The 24279-nt window shown below is 46.9% G+C and overlaps 1 pseudogene; it reads right to left on the bottom strand.

Moving 5' to 3' along the window:
- Window positions 1-107: 107 nt before the first annotated feature.
- Window positions 108-23761, bottom strand: LOC138847536 (SMC5-SMC6 complex localization factor protein 2-like; annotated as a pseudogene).
- Between the last annotated feature and the right edge of the window lie 518 nt (window positions 23762-24279).

The raw sequence follows: 24279 nt of genomic DNA, 5'->3' as shown, positions 1-24279 counted from the left end.
GGTGCATATCACTGTATAAATACTTTGCTTATGCAGCTTCAATAACAAGAAAGTCATGTCTCTTTAACATATGACTGAACAAGAAATTAGGAAGGTATCCCCCCACTTCAATGATCTTTTAGTGCACAAGTCAATGCGGTTTCATATTGAAGGACATTTTCAGTGTTGGTCGCTTCAGCATGGCTTATATCTGTCAGAATCTACAAATGACATGATGCCCATGAATGTGACTGAGAGTTCACAGACATTTTTCATGTTTTGCTTGCTATCTTGCCACAGAGAGAATTGTTTTTATCTTTTCTATTTCCCCCCTCTTGCCCCACATTACCCTCACTCAACCAAGCATTTCATGTTGCATTTTTAACTTTTTGTAATGGAAAATTTCAAACACATAAAAGTAGAAAGTGTAGCACAATGCACTCCATGTGCCCATTAAGTTCAGGAGTCATCAACTTCAGCAATCATTAACTCCCTTCATCTTGTCTCATTAGTCCTCCATCGCACTTTTTTTTAAATTTTTGGTTCTAGAGTCCTGAGAAACCAAGTATAGAAACCAAATCATTCTATCCAGAAATACAATGCAATAGATAAGGGTTGGTTTCAACATGAAAGTTGTGCAACGCCGTACCCAAGAAAATGACTTACAACGGAAAATATAATGTCCTTCCCATTTCTAAAATATTTTTAAAGTTCCATATCATCAAACTAGAATACGAAGTCTCCACATGATATTATGGCCCTCAGAGTCTTTTGATATTTTCTTCCTTCTTCTCATGATTTTTGTGCCATTTATTTGTTGAAGAAAATGAAACTGTCGCATTCCTTGCCAGAATCAGAGGAAGGGGTGCTGGTTCAAAAGTTTGATTGGGGGCTAATGGGAGTCACGGTTTTCTTGGTCTTTTCTTATGGAGGTTTGAGTCTGGGTTACTTCGTGAAAACAATCCCCTATACTTTTCTATTACAAACACTGATTTGAGTATTTTTCATGGGGGAAAACTTTTATAAAGATTTATTTATTTATTTATTTTAAGGCAGAATGAGAAAGAGGGAGGGGAGAGAGAGAGAGAGAGAGAGAGATCGAGCGAGAGAGCGCTCACTTCCATACTCAGGTGGGGGGCAGAAAAATGTCAGGAGCCCGAAACTTCCTCCGTGTCTCCTACATGGGTGGCAGAAGCCCAAGGACTTAGGTTGTCTCTTCTGTTGTGTTTACAGTAACTCTGGGAGGGAGAGGGATCAGAAGTAGAGCAGCAAGAACTAGAACCAGTACTTGGAGATGGGGTGCTGGCATCACAGGTCTCAGATTAACAAACTGTGCTACAACGTTGTCCCCATGAATAAAACGTTTACAATGAAAAATAGATACATAAGTAGATACAATATATATCCTAGCTTTTATGGACAGTGTAGAATGGGTTCATAGTCCACATCTCCTTAGTAAGAATTACCGACCAAACCTTTGCAATATAGTCTGACCTTAAAACATATATTCCTGTTGTGGGAACTCTCTCAGCTAGTTACTTTGTCTACTGGTCTCCAGTAAGTCAGAAAAGTGTTAAACCTTGGCAGGATCCCTTGGAAAGCTGATTCTCCCTTAGTCAAGGGTGAAGATTCTTAAATGGGATGTCTTTTTGCCCACTTCTGGGAAAAGAAGTCCCGGTTACCCTCATTTTTAAGTTCCACAGAAATAGGGGCCCTTTTGGCCCTCCTCAGGCAGATCTTTTAGCAGGTTTTCCAGAGAACACCATGAGAAGCTGGAGCCGAGGGTAGCAGCCGTCATCTTCACCTCGAGAGTTCCCGGTCTCTTCTTTTATATCCCAGAACGGGGAGATTCCTCCTGGGCATTTCTTAGCTACATGGGATCAGTACAGGGGAAAGAGTCCCGGCATGGTGACACTGATGGTCTTACCACCTTAAGCTTTGTCTGTTGAGGACTTTCAGAAGCAAAAACGTATGATGGGAATACTATTTTGAAGTAGTAAAAATTAGCATTTGTCATTCTTCTGTAATACATTTTCTGGCCTTCAATTGGCTTTGGGAAAGTGTGTGTTTCCTCTTGAGAAGGAGGATGACAATACACAGGGGAATTACTTCTCTGACACTTAGACAAAGGGAGTAAAACAACCTGGTTTTTTCTTACAAATATGGGAAATGGAGAGGGAGAGGAAGAGGAAAGGGAGATGGGGGGAGGGGAGGGGGAGGAGAAAGAGAGAGGGAGAGAGAGAGAGAGAGAGAGAGAGAGAGAGAAATTGATATTGTTGCATTCTCTGGCTCACCACAGAGATGTCAACAACAGGCAGCACTAGCACAGACCAAAGCCAGGACCTGGAACTCCATGCAGGTCTCTTATGTGGGTGATCATGACCTAAGAAGTTGGACCATCTTTTGCTACCTTCCTGGGCACATTATAAGGAAGCTTGATGTGTAGCAGAGTATCTGGAACTCAGCCAGCACTCAGATATTGGATGTCGGCATCACAAGCAGTATGTTAACCCTCAGCACCACATGTATTAATTATTATACCTGCAAAGACCCTGTTTAGAAATAAGTTCTCCTCCTAGGGTTGTTGGTGGATGTGAAGTTTGGGGGGACCTCTTTCAATTCAGTATGTGTCTGATTAAAAATGATAATGAGACCACTGCTACAGCTGAAGAAACAGTGGGTACCACATGGAGTTAATTTGGGCTTCAACTAAATCTAGGGGGAAGCCACAGTTCAGAAAGACAGCCATCTTCTGGTCTTTGTGGCACATCAGGTTTAACCACTGCAGGTGACATATGAGAGTGTTGCTACATTTTCCAGCTGCTCTCCTTCTGATCAGCTTCCTGCTAATGCTCCTGGAAAACAGTGGATAAGGAAAAAAATCCTTAGTTCACTGCCACCTACCTGGGAGAAAGAATGGAATTCATGCCTCCTGGCTTTGGCTTGGCACAGCCCTCAGTCTTTGGTCTTTTGGGGGAGTGAACCAGGGGATATAGGACCTCTTTCCTTGTCTCTCCCTCTCTTGCTGCTCTGCATTTCAAGCGAGCAAATGTACACATATTTCCTTTAAAAAAAGTGAAACAGGTGCGCGAATAGCACAGCTATGTCAGCAGACTGAGAATGAGAGCACCACAGAACTGCAAAGAATAGTATCATTTAAGTCACAGTCCTTCTCCCAATCCCCAGACTACAGGTTATGGATGGAAAAGGGGGGGCGGTGTGGAAGTAGAAATCAGTGCTGGCTCAATAATAGTTTGAAATGGAGGGCCTAAAATTTCAGAGGCTAGCACACTGTGTAACTCATCTCTCTCTGCTCACTTCTAGCTCCCATTAGGAGTGTGTCATGGAAAAGCAGGGTAAATTACCAAAATTAAAAACAAGTTTCCGTATATTTGCACAACAGCATGTACTATGTTAAATTTTGAAGTTCTGAATGATAGCAGAGAGTCTGTGTGAATGTGCCATCCTTTCCACTTATGGTGTCTCTATCCCTCTAGTGGCTTGAAAGTTCACCTAGAAACCATTATGTCCCATACAAGTATTTCGTACCAGCTCGCAGAGAGTGCAAGGCAGTGACAGTTAAAGGCTAAATTGGCAAAGCACGAACTTCTTCAATCTCAGAGACCCGGTTTCAATTCTATCATGAAATATGGACTTCATGAATCAGCTGCCTAATAATCCCTGTGAAACCATGTTTTCTCATCGGGTACAGCTCGTGGGATTGTGCTTGTGGACTCAATCATTTGTGATTCTGGTGAGAGTGAAATCAAATAACACAAATACACACGTGGAACACAATGAATCCTCAATGAACACAAGCTGAATGTGAGATTTACCTTCCTTCTCCACTGAGGAACCCGCCACCAGGATCAGGAGAGAACCCAGTACCCACTTCAGTGGATTCTAGAATAGCACTTTCTAGACGTATTATTGCCTTAGATTGATGACTCATTTGATTGTGCCCCTCGCCCCCGGCTTCAGCGGTCTTTATTTTCAAAAACTAATTCTGCATCTTTCAGTTAAAAAGGAGGGAGGTAATATGTTGTAGTCAGTTGATTTCTTTTTGTGATACCTCAAGCACTTGAAAATAATACAGTCAACACCAATGGCGTTTTTTCCACTCAATGCTCACACAGATGCATTCACTCACACACTTTATATTTATTGACTGTGTAATATGCACAATGTATTTTCCTAGGTCTTTGAGATGCATCCGGGAACAAAGTGTACAATCAAGCAGATTCTCTCTGTGTAGATCTATGTGCTGATCGCAGTCTACAGACTCTGCTGTATTTTCCAGGGAAATCACACAGAACAGACAAACATTTATCCTACCTTCTTAGGAATGTGACCAGCCTCGGGTACACACTCATCATTTGTGTTGATGCATGCAGTATCCTGCTTTCTGTTTATCGCCTTTTGTACATCACAAAGCAGTTGGACACACTGTACCTCATTCATCATCCTAGCCGTGTTGTGGAGCAGCTATGATCCACCGTTGGAACCATTTCACAGTCAAGGGTTCTGCGGCTCTAGATTTGAAAGGCTTTGTCCGAGGTCACACTGTGGATGGAGGCATGAACATGGGACTTTCTGATCCAGATCCCGAACTTTTTTGTAGAGTTGTAAGTGTTACAGTCAGTCTTAATCCATGAAGCCTGAGAAAGTGCATGACACTAATCCATAGGAAAACACATGAAGGAATGTGTGTGTGTGTGTGTGTGTGCGTGTGTGCTGTCATGCATGCTTGTGGCCACAATGGCCAGGACTGGGCCAGGCTGAAGCCAGGAACAAGGAGCTTCATCCAGGTCTCCCACGTGGGTGCAGGGCCCCAAGGACTTGAAGCATCTTCCGCTGTATTCCAACAACACTAGCATGGAGCTGGAAACGAAGTGGAGCACCAGGACTGGAATTGGTGCCCTTTCTGGGATGCCAGTGCTGCCATTGGTCACTTGACATCCTATGCCACATTTCCAGCCACCACATTCAGTTCTTAACACTGACCTTCCAGAAGAATTTCCAAAAATCTCTACTTTTTTTATCGTTAAATTTATTTACCTTATTTAAAGTCAGAGTTACTGACTATGCCACAGTGCTGGCCCCTCCCATTCTACTTCTAGATTTTTTTTTTTTGGACAGGCAGAGTTAGACAGTGTGAGAGAGACAGAGAGAAAGGTCTTCCTTTTCCGTTGGTTCACCCCCAAAGGGCCACTACGGCCGGCGTGCTGCGCCAATCCGAAGCCAGGAGCCAGGTGCTACCTCCTGGTCTCCCACGCAGGTGCAGGGCCCAAGCACTTGGGCCATCCTCCACTGCCTTCCCGGGTCACAGCAGAGAGCTAGACTGGAAGAGGAGCAACCAGGACAGAATCCGGCGCCCCAACCGGGACTAGAACCTGGGGTGCTGGCGCCACAGGCGGAGGATTAGCCAAGTGAGCTGCGGCGCCGGCCTCTACTTCTAGATCTTAGTGTTCCTTAATCTCATCACTCATGCACACCCTCCTTGCGAGGTCTGGAGAGGCACCAGGGTCTCACGGTTCTCATCTTTGGACCACACTTTTGTGGGATGTCTGTATGTATTTATTAGAAATGCAGCATAACAGAGGGTAAGGGACTGATGGAGACAGAGGTGAGGGAGAGAGAGAGAGAGAGAGAGAGAGAGAGAGAGAGATCCTCCAACTGCTGGTTAACTTTCCAAATGCTCACAACAACCGGGCCTGAGCAGGGCCGGAGCCTGTGGAGCCTGGAAGTCCATCCGGTTGTCCCACTGTGTGTCAGTATGCAAGGTCCTTGGGCTTCTTTTGCAGTCATCCTTGGATACATTAGCAAGAAATTGGGTGAGACGTGAATTAAATAGGACTCTGACTTGTTCTCCCATAAGGGTTGTAAGCATCCTAAGCTAGGCCTACTGCACTGAAGCTCAATGCCCACCAAGGGCCACACGTTCGACCTGGCCAAACCCATCCACCGCCTCTGTAGTTCTATACCCTGGCCTATGGGAGTCCACCCAGAATGGAGGCAGGGCTTTGGGGCATTGGCTTCATTGTGAGGGCAGGGAGGGGCCTTTCTTCTCTGCTTGCAGCATGTGCTTGAAGACCAGAAGCCTGTGTCCAGTGCTGTGGATCACCAAGTCTGCGTTTGATGTTCTTCCGGAGCTTTCACTCTCTGTATTTGTTACTTATGGGTTTCACGCCTCACATCAAATCCCAGCTTGCCCTGGGTTGAGAGTTTCTGGAGGAATCTGTCAGGTTTCACAGTGCTTGGTGGAGAAAAGGAATGAATCCCTTTGAGAGTTCTGAGGAAATCTTCACTGTTGCAACTCCAGGTTATGTGGTGTGAATCTGCTGCTTCCCCTCTCCGCTCCTATCCTTCCTCCCCAAAACATGGCTCCTGCCTTGCATGCTAATCTTCTCTTCCCTGTCTAGCCATGTATGTTGTTTGTATTCCTTCCTTCCCCTCACTCACACACATGGGGTTTGTCTTCTTCCTGAGGTGGGATTGCTGAGACTAGTGATGGAGAGAACAATAGAAATGCCTGCTTTCCCTCTGCAGCAGCATTCCCCGAGGCTCGTGTCAGAGGGAGAGGCCTCACAGTAGACAGAAGGAACAGGGAGCAGTGCAAAGGAGGAGCTGAGAAGCCAGGGACAGGACTCTGGCCCTTGAAGCTGTCTATGCTGGGCACCAGGACCTGGATTCTTGGGTGCCTCCTGTCTCAAAGGAGTTGTGCACGCAACCCACCCCTAGTAGCTGCTGCTCAGGACTTGGAATCCTGTTAACTCTGGCCTAACTTCACTCCCCAACAGAGCACACGAGCCAATGTATGTGTGTGTGTGTGTACGCACACAGGCATATGTGATGTGTGCATATAGGCGTATGTGTGTGTGTGTGTTTGTCTTAGAGAGCGTTCCTGTGCTTTGCTGTGTGCCACTTGCTCGGTATGTGTGCATGGATGTAGATCGCTCTGCTATAGGCTTGTTTAGTGCTCCAAAAGATTCGCTATCCTCGTGTGTTCCCTTGTGCGTATTCGTGTTCTTTTTTGTGCCTCTTGTGACTACAAGGTGACTGTACACTGACAAATGTATTTGGCTATTTGGAGTTTATGTGTCCTGTTTATATCTGTGCATATGGTAAGTGGCAACATGACTGTATTTGTGTACAGGGTGTGTGTCTGCCTGGGGTTGCAGGCCTACAAGCACACACAAAAATGAGCATTGGGACGATGTCTCACCTCTGCACATCTGGACATGCGTGATGTGGTCATCCGTGGGTATGGGGCTTTGTGCCAGCGCAGTTAAGTGCTGGTTGATGTGTTCTTGTATGGCTTCAGAGGCAAGGAAGAGTTCTCAGCTACCCAGGGAAGGGACTATTACTGTATTGAATTTCTTGGCCCATGAGATGAGGATGTGAACAGGGCCTGTGGAAACAGGAGGGCGACATGGAGGCCATCAGGTGTGGAGGAGCATATAGGAATCTGAGTGGTCAAACAGGCTCCCAGGAGATGGAGCCTGGAGCAAGCATGTCAGCTTGATGCTGAAAGTCATAGAATTGGGGCCAGCGTGATGACACAGCAGGTTTATCTACTGCTTGCAATACCGGCATCGCGTATAAGGTCCGGTTTGTATCCTGGCTGCTCCTCTTCCAATGCAGCTCCCGGCTACTGTGCCAAAGAAGCGGAAGAAGCCAGCCATCTTCCTTGGGCCCCTACACTCCTCTGGGAGACGTGGATGGAGTTCCTGGCTCCAGGCTTCGGCCTGGCCCAGGTCGGGCCGTTTGGCCATTTGGGGAGTGAACCAGTGGATGGAAGCTCTGCCTCTCCTGCTCTCTCTCTAACTACATCTTTCAAATAAACAAACAAGTCTTTAACAAAAAGAAACTGCTAGAACTGCCCAAGGACTCTGCCTCTGTGAGCTGCCTCACAGACAGAGGTGCGAAGAGTGACTCCAAGGGTGGCCACACATGGGGTGAGCACAACAATATGAGGTGTAGCCAAGTGCAAAAGTCAGTAGTGGGAAGGCTGGTGCCTCCAGAGATCCAAAGAGTAGCAGGTTCTGAGGACAAGCATTTCCCTGACATGCTGGACTGTGGTTCTAATTTCCACTTATTCAACCTGAGGGTCAGGGTCTGGGTCGGGGTGGCTGAGATGGTTGCTGTCTGATGGCATTATGTGGACTGAATTTGGTGATAAGCCTTTGGGACAAAGAGCACTTCTATCCTGATGTTCATAGGGTCTTGTTCTTCCCCTCTGGGCCTTAGTAAACTCTTTTTTGAGGAAAATAAAAATTGAGTGTGGTGTGACCTAAGGAGTGTGGAGTTTCCTCCATAAGTAGGGCAGGAAAGATCAGCATTTGGAGCAGCCAGACCCTCTGAACAGTGGTGAGTGCGCCCAGCAGGGCAGCTGGAATAACCTTTCATTCCTCACCTAAGCAGCTCCTCCTAGGCCACTCATTTGTACCTATGTGCAGCAGGCAGGGTACAAGGGTTTGTGTGTGAGAGTGACACCCAAAGAGAGAGAACTGCACTACTGAATGTGCATGCATGTAGCTCACAGCTGCTCAGATCAATGCCTCTGAGCTCCCACTGTCATCTGGCGTTAGAAATGTCCCTGAACGCAGTTTTCTACTGTGTAAAATGGGGCTGAGTTGACAGACTTCCCAGGACAGTTGGGAGGATCTAATTAGCCTCTGCGAAGCTTCGGCACCACTGACTTACTGGTAACTTGTGTTGGAGACTGCGGATTTACTTGCAGGAGGCAATCAGTGTAGAGAAGGAGGTGAGGGACTGCGTTCCTGTGAATGGTGCTGTGCTTTGGGAGTGCTGATGCAGACTCCGCCAGTGGTTTCAGTGTTGGACAGGACCACGCCACATACCTCCGCAGAGAATGCAGCTCAGTTCTGACACCTGGGTCCTGGCAGTGAACTGATTATGGAAAATGTCAATATCTCAAGGGCCATCAGTGCATTTGGAGGTGGCACTGTGACTCTCTCAGGGTACTGCCCTGTTGCCTGCAGACAACTGTAGTCACAAAGCGTTCCTGTTAGCAACTTGTGTCCCTTATAGCCAGTAACAGAGCTATGAGAATCCTTGCCCATGGAGCTGATGGGGTCAGCAGCAGCTAGAAGCAGAGGCTCTGAGTCACGATCATTGTTTGCACGGTGTACACATTTTTGCAAATATATGGGCCTGCGTATCAGGAAGTGTATATACATATATGTTGAGTACAATATGTATGTGTACCTGTGTGTCGTAGTTATTGCTATTGTCACTGTCACTCTCCTGGGGATGCACTGACAGCACAAACACAGGTGTCAGCAGAGTTAACCTTCTGTTTGTGGGAAGAGGCTTCGTTTGTACCAACCTCTTCCTTCTTCCAGGGCTTGCAGAGATTTGTACCACAATCGAGAAGCTTTCCTACGATCATGAAATACAAACGAAAGCAAAGTCAGCTTTGACCTCTCCTCATCACCAAGGCCCAGCGGAAGTCTTGAGCACCTTGGCGTATGCTCTTGGAAATCCTGTGCAGCTCTTTGTGCAAACGACTCTCCAGACTCTGCATACCATCAGACATGGCATCTTTTGGCAATTTGTTCTCTTTAGTTACAATATTTTTTATGTATGCTCTTTGAAGAAAGAACCATATTTTGTAATAACTTCAGTGCAGTAGCAGTAGCAATCACTGATTGAATGCCTGTGATGGGCCAGGCAGTGTGCCAGAGCAGTGCTGCTGAATTCCATCTGTGGACTTGTGGTGCTTTGCAAAGCTTTGCCACTTAACCTGCAGTAAGTGCAGGAATTGAGGGTTTGTGTTTAGGAAGATCCAAATGTTTTGGTGAGAGTTGTGCTGATGTGAAAAAGAAATCATGGCATGTGTTTTGTTTGTCTTTGCCATCTGTCTTCTTTCTACTAATGCATTTTCCTGTGTTATAAAAATGTGTGGATCGGGGCCGGCACTATGGCGCAGCGGGTTGACACGCTGGCCTGAAGCGCTGGCATCCCATGTGGGCGCCAGTTCAAGACCTGGCTGATCCACTTCTGATCCAGCTCTCTGCTATGGCCTGAGAAAGCAGTACGAGATGGCCCAAGTCCTTGCACCCCTGCACCCGTGTAGGAGCTCCTGGCTCCTGGCTTCGGATCAGCACAGCTCAGGCTGTTGCGGCCAATTGGGGAGTGAACCATCGGATGGAAGACCTCCCTCCCTCTCTCTCTCTCTCTCTCTCTCTCTCTCTCTTTCTCTCCTCTCTCTGTGTAACTCTGACTTTCAAATAAATGAATAAATAAAAATGTGTGGCTCTACCTGTGACTGATGTGTGGCTGGGAGAGGGGTCATTTTCCCCCAGAGATAGCTTAAAAACTACATGTCTAGGCACTTGTGACAATCAACTGATTTATGCTCGACACCATGTTTAGAAGGCAGGTGATATTCTTCATGTTTTTGGAGGTGTCAACTGAGGATGATCAGGTTAGGTGACTTAGACTAGGCTTCCAAACTACTGAGTGAGCAGACACGCTGAGTTTGTGAACAGCATGCCTCCACTCAACTTGCACAGCTTACATCAAATTTTCAATGACAATGAAGGGCTTCAAAAGTGCCTATAACCCACTCCTGGAGGCTGCTCTCCAGTTCCCAGCAAGACTTGGGTCAGGAATAGCTCAGACCAGTCAGCAGGCTGTGTGGTAGTCACTGCAGCAGGAAGGAGTTGCTCTATGAAACCAGTCTGAGGTGGGGGGGTGGGACATTGACTCATCTTAACTGAAGCAGTATTTGAAGGGTAAACAGAGGATGGACATGCTAAATGGAAATGCGGGGAGGTCTCACACAAAGGCCTTTGTTGGTCTTCAGGGGTTGAGGCTACTGTATTGGACATGAGGTGGGTATCTGCTTTGGGAAGGTCAGCTATCAAACAAGCTCCCCACCAAATTTGGGACACTGGTGGCCCAAAGGCTACTCTTCCTCTTCTCTCCCTTTCTTGTCCTGGAATGTGACCTCCTACAAACTGGCTCAGAAAAATAAAAAGGTTATTTTGCTCGCGGGTGGGTCAGGACCCTGAAGCCCATGATTAAATGCTATAGAAACCAACACACACACACACACACACACACACACACACACGTTCATGCACACACCTATAAAAGACATAGGCACAAAGTCCTATTGAGAAAAAAGACCTTGAGATCGCATGTATATTAGTACCTATGTGTGTATGTGTGTGGGGGGGGGGGGTCCAGCATGTGGCTTTTAAGCTTGGTATGAGTTGTGCATATTCCTAGGGCTTTCCTACTGTGCTGGCTTGATCAGGCAACAGGTGTTCAAGCAACAAGGAAGTTCAAAATGTGGCCCGAGGGGCAGTCTGTGGTGCTGGGGTGTCTGTCCCATTTGGAGTTGGGCCAGGCTTCAGAAGAGTTTGAGATCTCAGGCAGGCCCACCCTAGCAGCATCTACTCAGAACAGGGCTCCTGTCCTGGAGCGGCAGTGTCATATGGGAACCTGAGACAGCTGCCCAGACATGAGGTTGTCTTTGGTTTCTGTGTTGTCATTTCAAGTTGCTGTGGTCTAGTGAATAGGATTTTTACTGCTACTGGGGAAGCAAAAGCAGTCCCACACTGTGCCTTGCCAGTAGCTCTGGGCTTGTGGTTAGAAGATGGCCTTGAGAGGCAGATTGCTTGTGCCCACAGCATCATTGTTTCAGATTTTAGCTCAGTGGCCTTGACCAGTCCATCTAATCTCTGTGCAGTTTATCTCTGCCTTGTAACAGGGGGATCATGATGTAACCGGCCTAACCAGTTGTGTGGAGTATAAAATGTGGGCAAGAGGCACTGTGCTGCTCCTGGATCTCATGAAAGATGCTCAACAGATGTGGAGCCTCAACAAACAGGCAGATGCATGGCCACAACGTGAGGAGCTCAAGGGGCCAGAATGCCTAGCTGACATCTACTCGATCCAGAGACCACTAATATGACACTCCTTTTGAAAGATCTTCCCCTCCACTATATAAGTTCCCTCTGCCCTCTTGCCCAGTCTTCAAAGGCATACTCCTTACCACTTCAGTTTTTCATTCAGTGTCTCCCTCTTTTGTGTTAGCTTAATTATCCATAGCATCCCCACAAAAAAGAGTGCCTCCTCCTTCCTTACCATAAAGTCAGTTATTTTAAAAGGTGAAGTTGTGATTTTCTGTGGCCATCATTTTGGCAAGGGACTTTAAGCCAACACCTGCTATGCTGGCATCCCCTGAGACCCATTGGCATCCTGAACCACTTCTGACCCAGCTCCGTGCTAATGCGACTGGGAAAGCAGCAGCAGAAGGGCCAAGTACTTGCTTGCCTGTGACACATGTGGGAGATCTGGATGGTGTCCTGTGATCCTCCTCATGGCTTGGCCCTTGCTCTGTCCCTACCTTTGCCGCCATTTGGACAGTCAACCAGTGGATGAAGAATCTTTCTCTCTCTCTCTCTCCCTCCCTCCCTCCCTCCTTCCCTCCCTTGCTTCCTCCCTCTCTATATTACTCTGTCTTTCAAATAAAAAATCTTTAAAATGATGAGTTTATTTTTCCTTGCTATGGTATATACCAGGCACCAGGGCCGGGCAGCTTGTGATTTGCTCACCTACGTATCCTGGGTAAGTGGAACTATGACTTACACATAGTGGACCATAATAAATAAGTGCCAACAATAGCCAGGGCTGGGCCAGGCCCAACCCAGGTGCTTGGAACTCCATCCAGGTTTCCCACGTGGGTGGCAGAGGCCTAAGCACTTGGGAAACCTTCCACTGCTTTCCTGGGCACATTAGCTGGGAACTGGATCAGAAGTAGGGCAGCCGGGACTTGAACACATGATGCTGGCCACAAGATACGTGCAATTTTCAATCCTGGTTTCTTACCCAGTTGCTCTGCTCAGTGGTAGAGGTTGTACGCTGGTGTTGTAGCACAGGGGGTTAAGCCATCACCTTTGACTCTGGCCTGTCATAGGAGCACCAGCTCAAGTCCAGGATGCTTTACTTCCAATCTAGCTCCCTGTTCATGTGCAGAGAAATGCAGTGGAAGGTGGACAAAGTGTTTGGGCCCCTGCCACTCTTGTGGCAGACATAGATGGAGTTCCAGGCTCCTGACTGGTGCCTGGCCCAGCTCTGGCCCTTGCAGCCATTTGAGGAGTGAGCCAGCGGATGGCCGATGTCTCTCTTTGTCTCTCCTCCTGTCCCTGTAGCTCTGCACTTCAAATAAATGATAAATGAAGCTTTAACAAAGGGTAGAGGACTGCCAGCCTCTGGTACTCGCTCAGGTAGAAGCAGCATCAGTGAGCAATGTTACAGGCCCTGGAAACTTGTGTTTTGCTTGGTCCCCTGAGGGAAGGCCAGGACCTAGGGTATCAGGAGTGATAGAGTGTGTAGCACAGTGAAGTTTCTGAGGAATATGTCGTGATAGGAAACACACAATTGTCCTGGAGGGAAATACTGATGCCACACATGCAACGCCTACCAGATGCACAGTAATGAGGCCACGGGTATGTAGGTATCCAACTCTTCATGCACATCTACTTCCCCCATTCCAGCATGTTATCATCATCATGCTAGACTGGAGTTGAGCTTGACACAGAGGGTTTTCCCAAGGTTGGATGGAGCCCCAGTTTTCCCAGTGCAGAAGTCTGTCCTTGTCATATAGAAGTGTGGGCTTGGGCCCACAACTAGGCCTAGTTACAAAAGCACAGAGACCATTGACCAGCCAGGTGATCTTTGCAACTGGCTTGTGAGAAGTGGCCCTGACTTTCCTCCTCTGGAAACTTGGCCTGGTGGCATCTTCCTTGCAGAGGTGTTGCAAAAGTTATAGGCAATGCATGAAAACAGCCGTCAAGGAGCATGGCGCAATTCAGGCACTCAGCAAATGCCAGCTGCTATCTTCTTAAGTCTTGGCGAGTTTTGAGCTTTCTACCGCTGAGTCCTTTATAGGAATGGAGTGTTCTAGGACCCAGGAACTCCATTGAGCATCCTAGGCATCCTTGCAGCTAAAACTGCAGCTTTTGTGATCACTTTGTGGAACCTCTGCTGGGGTGGGGCCTGCTTAGGTGTCAGAGGTACACAGCTTGGTGCCCCTTGTGGCTCCAGGTCAACATCAAAGAAATTATGCAAATGTCACAAGAAGTATTCCCTTTCCCTCACCAGCCTCCAGAAGCCCCACTCTCTGCCTCTCCCTCAGCCCTGTCATTCCTTTCACAGCCACAGGAAATCCCGCCCTGTGTTTACCTAATCAAAAGCAGATTAACTCCTTGCAGTCCTAGGGATGTGTTGGGCACACTGCCCCTCCAGGCCACAGGGGAATTAACCTGGCTCTGGGATTTCTCCTTCCTGGAGTTAGGGCAGGTCACCTGATCCTTTGTTTCCCAGTCCCCTGGGGAGCCGCCTGCAGCAAGCCTTCAGGATTCCTGCAGTCAGCTCTTTCACAGAGCAGCTGGAGGTATACTCCCTGTCTTTCTCCCTGTAGGCTGGGGCATTGCTAGTAGGCTTCCTGATTCACACTCACTAAAAAGCATAGTAGGCAACTGGATATTTTCCCTCCCAGCCTCCACTTGAGCCAAGACAGGATTGATTCAGACTGGATTGGGAGGGATATTAAGTCTTCCCCTCAGGTGGCTGGCTCTTCTTGTCAAATGGGTGATAAGTATGATAATTATTCTGCCCTGGCAGAGAGGGGATGGGGCCAGCCTCTGGGCCAAGCAAGGTACTCAAGCAACCTGGCTCTGTGGCTCCTGCACTTTCCAGCTGGCTGTTCTAAAGCCAGCTGACTCCTGTGAGCGCCCTCTGTAAAAGAAAGGAGGAAGATTTCACCTGGCATCCTCACAAAAAGGATTGGAGGCTGCAGTTGTATTTACAGAGACCTCCCCCAAAGATTTCATCTGATTTTGCGGAAGACAGAGCCCTTGGGAGCCCTTGGGCAGGCTCAAATAAGCGAGAGGCTAGACGTGCTGAAGGCACTCTGCATTTACCAGGAAAAGACATGGGGTCTTGCATAGATTCTGTCCTTTTGCCACCTCTGTGACTTTAGGCAGGAACATCACCCAGTAACCTCAACCTCAGATTCCCTCCTTGTCTACCTCTGGAGAAGGCGTGGACAAGTATGTGCCCTGCAGGGCATGAGGTTTCTGCAGCCCAGGTTTCTACCACACTACCTGAATCGTAGGAGGCCCTTGTTATTTTCTTCAGTGAATTTGGAGCTGCTGAGGGGTCCTAGTTACTCCTTGTGTTGGAAGACTACTTGGCCTGCAGGCTGATGACTGTGGGTCCCTAGGCCTTTGCCACAGAGGCATTTCTAGCTTACCCTGTACCCAGTAACTTTGCTTTGCACATGGATGGAAGCAGGGCAAGACCTCAGGTAAGGAAGGAACTAAGTAGCTTGGCCACTTTTGTGATTGACAGCCACTAACCACAAGGCTGTGTTAAGCACCTGTCCTTAGTGCTCCTTACTGGGGCAGTTATCTCAGTTATGATGTTTGGCTCTTGTGGTCAATGTGCTGCTACCCTTAGGGTGTTTCGAGCTGCTTATGCATATTCTTTAACCATAGCTGAGGAGAATGTGTGGGATGGCTCCCACATCTCCAGATGGGCTACCTGGTAAGCGGCAGGACTCAGAAGCCCCAGTGATGGGTGGAGGAGAAGGGCATGGAGATCCTTGCTATCATGATGTAAGAGTGTGGAAATCCCTAGGGGTGGGAAAAAACCTGATCCCATAGGACTTAGTCACCATGGACTACCATGCCAGGGAGCCCCCTGGACATTCTATTCCTGTTGAGGGAGAGAGTAAGTAACAGTAGCGAGAATGCTAATGCTATGTGTCCCGCACAAACACATACGCACACCACCCCCTCTAATCAACGTGTATACTGTAACAAGCCAGAGTGCCTGAGAGATGTGCAAGGTTAGCCTTCAGATATGCCACAGGTAGCATCTTCTCTCTGGCTTCATTCAAGATCCTAGAAGCTCTGGAATTTTAGAGGCCTTCTCCCCTTTGATCCAGGGTTACTGTTAGTTGCAAATATTTTTGTGATCATTTCTTCAAAGTCATCCATAACCCCTGTTCTTTTAGGCTCTGGCCCCGCTGACCTCTTCCCTTGCCACATTTCTTGGTCTCTACTTTCCCCCTGACCTAACCTTACTAGTGCAGTGAAGACCATGTTAATTACCAAATATTCATGCTGCTTCATTTACTTCCTCCTCGTGTCTGATATTACTTTCTGACCTCAGATTGTTAGCACCTCATCAATTTTCTGACAGTCCCATCTTTTGTCATCTTTTTGTTTCCTACATTCAGCTCATCACTCTGCCCTTCTACTCCCACAAAGATTAACTGCATTTTCTTTTTGTGCAACATCCTATGGGTGTGTCCTTCCTTTTTTCAATGCTCTCTCTGCTAAGCTGGGCTAAGTATTCAACAGGATAGACAATTTACTTTCTTTGTACCCTCTTATGCCATTTCAATTCCCTTCAGGTCATTTAAGGACCCTGTTCACTGTTACTTTCCTGAAAATATGTAATATAAGCTTTTCCATATTTTCTTCGATTCCCTCTTAGACACTTACTGGACTGCTGTTTTACATGTCTTTTATTGCTCACACGATGTAGATCATTATTTGTAATTGTGCCTTAAGTAGGGTGTACCTCCAGAACTTAATCTGGTACCTCATGTAACAGATTGTCAATATATGAATAAGGGATGCAATGCATTATGGATTTATTTTTCTGTATATTCTAAAGGAACAAAGCAAAATCATGGAAAACATCAACCTTTTTTATACATTACAAAGAATACAAAAGGATCACACAGCAGTGATGTTTTTTATTTCACATTTTTTCACTTAAAACCCAGCTGTTTTACTAAATTTATTCATAGTATAGAATATAATGAAATGGTTCGTAATTTTTTAAATCAGTTCAAATGCTTTGGAGACTCACTACCATAATAGGAAAATAAATATTTTTCAAAACAAAAACATAGGCTGAGATACTATCATATTAATGAACAGAAAGTGTGAATTTCCAGCAATTAAGGTGTTAAATGCTGCCAGAATATTCAAATAATGCCTAAATCCTAAAGTCACCAATACAAGCAAAAACACCAATACTCAATACTTTGTTTTCTTCTCCTCTTCTTTCTTCTTTTAAATCAGTTAATACTCACTGCTTTTTTGGCACTTCTTGTATCACCTTACCAAGTGATGACAATGATTTATCCTTCGTTAGCAGTAAGATGTGTCACTGGTGGCAGCATTTGAAGTTATAGAGAAAATGGAACTGGAAGTTGCACAGGTACCAGCAGTGGCTCAAATTTTGGCAAGGGCTTATATTCACACATTAGTCAGTGCTTTGGTTTTGACTCTGGTTTTGGTCTCTACCTGTTTCACAGCATTTCTGTATTGTGATGACCAGTCCCAGTGGTCTATGTTATAGACTTGCTATTTTCTTGGTTGGCTCTAGGTCCCCAGAAGAATGTATACTCCTGTAGATTGCTATGGTTCACAGGTTTATACTCCAGGTACCCATGATATACAAACTCTTGGGTGATTTCCTTCTTTGGGTTCCCAAATACCCTGTACTTCTTTTTCAGCATCACCCCTAAAGTATATAGAATATCTTTTTTTTTTTTGACAGGAAGAGTTAGACAGTGAGAAAGAGAGACACAGAGAGAAAGGTCTTCCTTTTTCCATTGATTCACCCCCAAGATGGCCGCCTTGGCCGGAGCACTGCACCGATCCAAAGCCAGAAGCCAGATGCTTCTTCCTGGTCTCCCATGTAGGTGCAGAGCCCAAGGACTTGGACCATCCTCCACTGTCTTCCCGGCCACAGCAGAGAGCTGGACTGGAAGAGGAGCAACCGGGACAGAATCCGGCACCCCAACTGGGACTAGAACCTATGATGCCGGTGCCACAGGCGGAGGATTAGCCTAGTGAGCCATGGCGCCGGCCTATATGTTATATAAGGCTGTCTTTAGCACATATACCCACCATGAAAATGATGCCTAACATCACAGTTAGGACTTTTTTGAATCTTTTCTCACATTTGATGGTGCTAGGGGACCTTGAGTTTTTCTGAGCCCTTGAAGAACTCCAAGCTTTAGAAATTCTTTGTTTCTGAGTAATATTTTGGGCCTCTGAGGTGCTGGGGATCTCTGAAATCTTAGGTTTCTCTGAGATTCCAGACACCTTGGAAGTACTTGAAGCTTCAGACATGATCATGGTATTCAAGATGTTGGGAGATTTGAAGATACTTGGAACCCCCAAGGTTTTTTGGACTGTTGACATGCTTGAGGGCTCTGAGGTACTGAAAGTCTTTAAAGTGGTGAGGGCCCAAGAGGTCCTTGGTGCTTCTAATGTGATAGGGGAATTTGAAGTACTTAGACTTTTTTTTTTGAAAGATTTAATTTATTTATTTGGAAGGTAGAATTATAGACAAATAGGAAAGTATTTCATCCTCTGGTTCACTCCCCAAATAGCTCAAAAGGCCAAAGCTGAGCTGATCCAAAGCCAGGAGCCAGGATTTCCCAGGTCTCCCACATGGGTGCAGGTGCCCAAGTACTTGGGCCATCTTCTGCTACTTTCTGCTACTTTCCCTGGCTAATTAGCAGGAAGCTGGATTAGAAGTGGAGCACTCAGAACACAAACCAGTGCCCATATGCAATGCTAGCACTGCAAGTAGAGGGTTAACCTACTACACCACAGTACAGGTCCCAGTACTCAGGGCTTTTGAGATGCTTAGTTTCTTTGGGGTACTCACTGTCTCTAAGGTGCCTGGAACATTCAAGGTTCTCAGGACCTTCCAAGTACTGAAGAATTCAGAAGTGATGTAGGCACTTTTGCTTTGAGCCTCAGAGATTCTTGTGTCTTTGAGTTTCTGGGGGCCTCAAAATGCTTGGGACCTTTAATTTTCTTGGGACCTCAGATATACTCATGGATTCTGAGGTACTGGGTCTGTTCAAGGTGTTGGAATCATGAGTTAATTTGAGTTTTCAAGGTTCTTGGGATCTCAGAGGTATTGCTAACGTCCAAGGTGCTGGGGTCACTTAATATACATGGATTAATGGAAACACTTGGGTCCCTTGAGGTTCTGAAGCCTGTGGATGTGTTTAGACCACAGGAACTACTTGTGGAATCCCAAGGCCTTGTTAAGCAACTGAGGGCTCCAAAACGCTCAGGCGCCAGAATTGTTTGGGGCCTTTGGCATGCCAAAGCCTTATGAAACACTAGGAATCTCAGGGACACTGGGGCTCCTAGGAGGGCTCTGGCCCTGAGAGGTACTCCAATCATGAGAATTATTCCATCTACAAGAACTGCTGCAGCCTCGGGAGTTCCTGAAACTTATTAAAGTAATTGGTCCCCAGGAGGGGCTTGAGAGCCACATGACACTAGTAGCCTCAGATGTGCTCTGATTGATTGCCACAGCCTCTAGGGGTGGTAGGGCCCTGTTAATTGCTTACACTCAGTCAGGTGCTTGGGCCTTGAAGTTGTTGGGAACCTGCCAGGTGCTGGGGACTCTCCGGTTACTCTGTATTTCTGAATAATTAGGGCACCACCAAGTACTCAGGCCTCTCCAAATGCTCATGCCCAGTGAGGTGCTTGGATCTTGCTGGGTGGTTGGGTCCAGCCAGGAGGTTGGGGTTCCCCAAGCAGTTGGTCTGTGCCAAGTTGTGGGGACCCTCCAGATGGCTGGGCCACTCCAGGAGGTGGTATTCAATCCTTGTGAGAATTCAACCTCCAGAAAGTGTTAGAACCCCAGCTAGTGCCCCTCAAGGCATTGGGGCAAAATGAATAGGGAATCAGGGTCTCCAAGTTGTCTAACATCCCCAAAGTGCTTGGTCTAAGGGAAACCCTGAAGGTTCTGGATTGTCCCTGGGCCTTGTGAAGCCATCAGGACCAGTATATTACTGCAGGAACCTCAATTCTCTTTTATGAGGCTTACTATTCTGTAAATGTTGCTGGTATCCAGCCAATCTTGGAGTAGGAGATTGGGGAAGTCCTGCAGGCAACTCAGAGCTGGATAGACAAAGATATAAGCAGCCTGGAAGAGGGGAGGGAGTAAAGTGCTATAAAGCAGTCTCAGAAACTTGTCTCTTCAGCTGATAGTGCTCCTATTACTGTCACTGCCACCTCTATCATTACTATCCCTACTTTCCCTACTGCGGCCTCTACCCCTCTACCTTCCCTATCTCTGCTGCATGGCTACCTCCACCGCTGAGGCTGATGCTGGTATAGTCGTCTCTCCGGCTGCTGACTGTCCCTGCCACAGGCAAAAAAAAATGCCACAGTTAGCCCACTACATGGATACCGACCATGCAGTAGCTACCTCATTTGCCACGCCAGCTTCTGGCCCTACTGAATTCCTTCCTTCCGAACTCTAGTCAGAGAGATTTGCAGGGCTCACCCAGCTGCACTTTCTGGCACATCCTTTCTGACTCCTGCAGAGGAAGTAGGGCCATCCACATTTTCCAACATCCATGGACAGAGAGAGGCAGAGGAGAGAAGCTGAGTGTAAGACAGGAGTTGGCGAGGAGGAGAGTGAGCAAGGGGAAAGGAATGACAACCAAATTTAGGATTCTATGATTAGGTCGTGAGTGTTGATTCTACTCCCCTCAAGGAAGGCCAGCTAGGTGGAGGGGGTGGGGTGGGAGATGGGTGGAGAGTGTGTTCCTGCCAGGAATCCGCTGCCCCAGCGCTGTTTTCTGCACTGCTTTACGCAGCGTATTCACTCACTCGCCCTGTCTTCAGAAGTTTATGTGTATACCAGTTAACTGGGCCTATCTAAGACCTGCAAAATCTTCTGAAGGCCCAAGTGCAGGGGGATGGGATGAGATGGGAACGCAAGAGGTGCAGAGCCTTGAAGATGTATATTCACGGGGTTATTTGGCAGGGCAGTGACAGGATCAGACCTGCATTTGTGTAGCCTCACAGAGCAGCAGGCTTTCTCCTGGTGACCACATAGGAAGCAATTAGAATGAGAAGCCAGGGGGATGAAAGTGAGCCTTAAGGCTGTTGCCATGGGGATGGAGAGGCAGAAAGGCCTTTTAAGGGTGACCATTGAAGGAGGGCTTTAGAGACTAGTGTAGGGAAGTGGGGAGTGGGGAGTGGGGAGTGGGGAGTGGGGAGGAGGTGGAGCAGTGCAGTTTCATTCCAGGTTTTTAGGCTCCAGGGTACCTGTGTGTGCTTTATTTGTTTTGACCCTTCCAGAGCACACTCTGGACTGTACCCACTCCTTGCTTTGCTCACTGGTTCCTCTGGCTGCCTGTCCAGCCCCTTCCCTTCCTTCTCCAACCACCAAAATTCCATCTGCCTGCTCACAGGCATCTTCCTCGCTGGTGCTTGTCTTGGTTTGTCCAAAAGTCCATTTTTTACTCCTCTGAGGGAGGCTCTTTTTGTTGTCTTTCAAGGTATTAGCTTGTGGAAGTCACTTCACCTCTCTCAGCCTGTTTTCTCTTATGTAAAGTGGACTTAATTGCCCTCATAGTTTTGTGCAGATTAAATGAGTCTAAATGAAAAACTTCACACAGTAAACACATATTTTGCCTAAGAAAGTATTTCAGGCAGTGTGTGAGTAGCATTTAATCAATGTGTGTTGAAGGAATACGTGATGGAAATGGCTTCACTTGTGTTCTCAACTCTTAAGAAGTAAGTGAATGCTTATACCTGTTTGACTATAAGACTTAAATGTTTCTTTAACAGAACCTCAGGCTATGATTCCATTGAGGGAAAATGTCTTGAGCCCATAGTGTTTGCTATAATTCAATTCTTTCTAGAGTTTGTGAAATAGGATTGGGTGCACCTGGTGAATAAATTCTGGGATGAGACAATATGTGCCATTGGTAAAGCAGGATTAGCAGCTGCATTGTATCCAGCAAAGTCCAGCCCTCAGTGTATATGAAAGCAGATGTAAGATGTAGCAGAACATGCATTGTATTAGACCTGTTTGGACTGGCCTGTGTCACTTACAAGTCCTTTAACCTTGATGATTTCACCTAATATCACTGTCTTTTGATGTAGCTTATTTTTTTAAGATTTATTTATTTATTTAAAAGTCAGAGTTACACAGAATTAGAAGGAGAGGCAGAAAGAGAGAGAGAGAAAGAGAGAGAGAGAGAGAGAGAGAGCGAGAGCGAGAGCGAGAGAGAGAGAGAGAGAGAGATTTGCAGGGAAGCAGAAGAGAAACTCCAACAGTGAATGTGATATTGTATCCACACACTGGAGTTTTGCAATGAGCTGGAGCAGAGGCAATTGAATAGATTGCCATTACAAAAACAAAAATGATTCATTTGTGGCAGAAGGTGGATTTGGTGTCATTTCGTTAGAATCTTCATAAACTGGCAATAAATTCTTCCTGAGGCCTTGGATGCCTGTTTCATAGAGGAACTGAACAATATAACCAAGCCTCAGATCTGAGCCTGCTATTTTACATGTCTCTGTACCTCCCATACTTCCTAGATTCAGCCTCAACCGCACTGCTGCTTGTAGTACTGGCTAGATTAGGCACTAAAAGGTGATCACTGGCAACCTTTGTGGTCTATATCAGCCTAAGCCAATAGTATGGTCACCGTGGTGCCTAAAGTACTTCTATAGTATGGTTAGAATTGAAGAGGATTGTACATCTAGGAGTTCTGGTGGGGAATGGAAGTTCTCTACTTCAGTTTAAGCAGTAATTGAATGAATAGTTTTCAGTGTTCATTTTCCACTGCCTGTAACTTCCCAGGAGAGACATTCACTAGATGATTGGAATAATACTTTATTTTCATTCAATGGGTAGTGCATATGAAGCAGGATGAGGCATCCTTTGAGTCCTATTCATGTGATTTCCTTGCTTTCTGCCCTATGTTCCCATTCTCCAGATCTGGAAGGAGGATTGGGTGAGGTCCAGTAAAGAGGAGGGCAAATGCTGGCCTGACACCAGGGGAAGCAGAAATGAACAATCACATAATTCTCATGAAAGGGATGTGGGCATTAAGTTATTGATTAAACAGGATATCTGCTGGTGGCACTCAAATTCTCAGCACCTAGGGGGCAGCAGATGATGGCACAAATACTTGGTTTCCTGCCATGCTGTGGGAGACCCAGGTGGAATCCCTGGCTCCTGGCTTCTACTTGCTTCAGCCTTGGATGCTGGGGAGCGAAATAGTGAATGGAAGATTTCTCTCTCTCTGTATGGAAGATTCTCTCTCTCTCTCTCTCTCTCTCTCTCTGTGTGTGTGTGTGTGTCACTCTGCTTTTCAAATGAACAAATACTTTTTTTAAAGTATATTTTTGGGGCCGGCGTTGTGGTGTAACAGGTGAAGCCACTGCCTAGGACACCAACATCCCATTTGGGCACCAGTTCAGAACGCAATTGCTCCACTTCCAATCCAGCCACCTGCTAATGGCCTGAGAAAGCAGCAGAAGATGGCCCAAGTGTTTGGGCCCCTGTACCCATGTGGGAGACCTAGATGAAGCTCCTGGCTTCGGTCTGACCCAGCCTTGTCTGATACTGCCATTAGGGGAGTGAACCAACAGATGGAAGATCTCTGTCTGTCTCTCCCTTTCTCTCTGTAACTCTGCCTTTTAAACAAACAAACAAAAAAAAAAGTTTAGTGCAGTCTTCCCCTCCTACCCTTGCCCCAGCGACCCGGCCCCTTCTCAAGCCCTCTGCATGATACCTGTCCCCAGGACTCTCTGGTCTTTTTCCTGCTGCAGCAGGGGCCATACTACCGGGTCTCAGATGGCAGCGCAGGGGCAACGACCCCCGGGACTAGGGATGAGGGGAAACCTGGTCTAGCGGGCATGCAGCGCCTTGTCATGTCGGCGCCACTAATGACAGTGGCATGAGCTGTGGCTGGAGAAGATGGGTGTGTGGTTGCCGTCTTGCTGCTGGGACTCAGAGAAGCTGTCAGAGCAGAAGTGGGTGGCGCCCCCTTCTCTCTTCATGGCGGTCCTTTCTTTGGAAGTGACTCCGAGTGACAAAGAGGGAAAAACAGAGAGATCTTCCATCCACTGGTTCATTCTCTGGATGACCCCAACAGGTGGAGCTGGTCCAGCCAGAAGCTAAAAACCTAGAACCCCATCAGATGCATTAGCAGCAAGCTGGATTGGAAGCAGAGCATCAGAGATTTGAACCAGGGCTCCCATATGAGATGCTGACATTGCAAGCGGCACCACACCAGCCTCTATAATACCTTTGACTCCTCCTGAGTGGAACTGCCTGTGAATCAAGTTAATTCATATCTCACCTGTGTCCATAAAGGTTTGAAGACAGTTCAGTTGCTTGTGAAATCAATTCTGGACCTGGAGAAAGCCTCCTTACCATGCTTATGACACC

The sequence above is a fragment of the Oryctolagus cuniculus genome, chromosome X, assembly GCF_964237555.1.
Source record: "Oryctolagus cuniculus chromosome X, mOryCun1.1, whole genome shotgun sequence".
NCBI classification, from domain to species: Eukaryota; Metazoa; Chordata; class Mammalia; order Lagomorpha; family Leporidae; genus Oryctolagus; species Oryctolagus cuniculus.
Note: the sequence above shows the minus strand (reverse complement) of the source record. Positions and strands in the feature narration are given on the sequence as shown.